Here is a 1,395-nt window from a genome sequence, read left to right on the forward strand (position 1 = left end):
ATTGAGACAATTGACATTACAAAACAAAGCAAAATACTGGTAATTATCACCTTTCTAGACTGGTAGTCCCAAATCCTTACTGTCTCGTGAGTGCTTCCAATATAAAACTTATCTGAACCAGAGAGAAAGGCGATTGTACTCACAACCTGTTCATTCAACAAAACTAAAATCCATCTATCAACCCCAAGAACCCCGAAACACACACTAGTAAACATGTTATTAAACAAAATCCAACCGATTAATATTTCCCCTTTTCTAAAAGATAAATAAAATTAAAATGTTATTCTAAATTAATCTGAATTTTCAAATTCATCTAAATAGGACAATTAAATTACAAGAAATCCCTAGAACTAAAAAAATTATATCTAGGAGTGAGATTTTCGTCAAGATTGAAGACATAATGTCCTTCACGATCGTCGTCCCTTCTCGGAGGTGAAACGTGTTTTCTTCCAATTCCTTCGTTCGCAGGTACCGGTAGAGCCAATTAAGGCTACAATGAATAGTGTAAAAGTTGGGCATAAACACTTATACAAAACCTTAATCCAATCCGAATTGGAAAGTTGAAAGAACCCTACCTCAGGAACTGTGAGAAGGGCTACGTCCCATGCGAGACTAGGGCGTTTCTGCATGCGTTCCCTTTCCATTTCGTGAAGGTTCGAGAGTTTCCTGAACACAAGAGAGTTTTGTAAAAAGGGTTTCGTGAGGCAACTTACAGAGAAAGAGGGAAGAGTCACGATTCTCTAGTTGAGAGGGGGAAGAGAGGTTAACCAAGAGTTAAAAGTGTATTTGGTTTCCAAGACTCAAAGCAAGTTTTTAAAATTGGAAATAATGAGGAATAGTCTATGGAGGGAAGGAAAACACAGGAATTTTACTCTGGGGAATGATTGTGACAGTTCAAAATGATACATTCTGAAAGATAATTGTGGCGGTTACTAAAATGTCATATTATATAGAAACTTGTGACGGTTAATAATAACTGTCATATTAAAACCGCCACTTTATACACAATTTTTTATAGTGTCAACCCTTGTACAAGAACTAACTTTCACAAAAAAGAGTAAGAGGCAACCAAAACTACAAATCACAGGTAGAAAGAGAAATAGAGTTGCCAATGTTGCTGCCAAATTATGCACAAAAAACTGCACAAAAAACATTTTTGACAACAGGCATAAAAAGCTGCACAAAAATCGTGTGCTTAGCACTATTACCCTGATTGCACTTAGGTTGGGTCTGTAACATCCAAAAGGGAGGCCAACACTTCTGCTTACATGCAAGAGTTGGCATTTTGGACAATGCTCACGGCTTCCAAGATCCCAATACATTTTAAGGTACCCTTGGATAGATATAACCTTTATCAAATCCTTCATCTGCACCATGACTACCAAAACTAAAGAA

General features: G+C 36.8%; 1 long non-coding RNA gene across 1 annotated transcript; it reads right to left on the minus strand.

Moving 5' to 3' along the window:
* Positions 1-219: 219 nt before the first annotated feature.
* LOC137811125 (uncharacterized) lies at positions 220-842 on the minus strand. The gene is made up of 2 exons (XR_016518574.1): positions 576-842; positions 220-490 (listed from the first exon to the last, which is right to left on the minus strand). It is a non-coding gene; the product is annotated as an uncharacterized LOC137811125 (long non-coding RNA).
* Positions 843-1,395: the final 553 nt, after the last annotated feature.

The sequence above is a fragment of the Phaseolus vulgaris genome, chromosome 2 (genome assembly GCF_051622355.1).
Source record: "Phaseolus vulgaris cultivar YP4 chromosome 2, ASM5162235v1, whole genome shotgun sequence".
In the NCBI taxonomy this organism is placed as follows: Eukaryota; Viridiplantae; Streptophyta; class Magnoliopsida; order Fabales; family Fabaceae; genus Phaseolus; species Phaseolus vulgaris.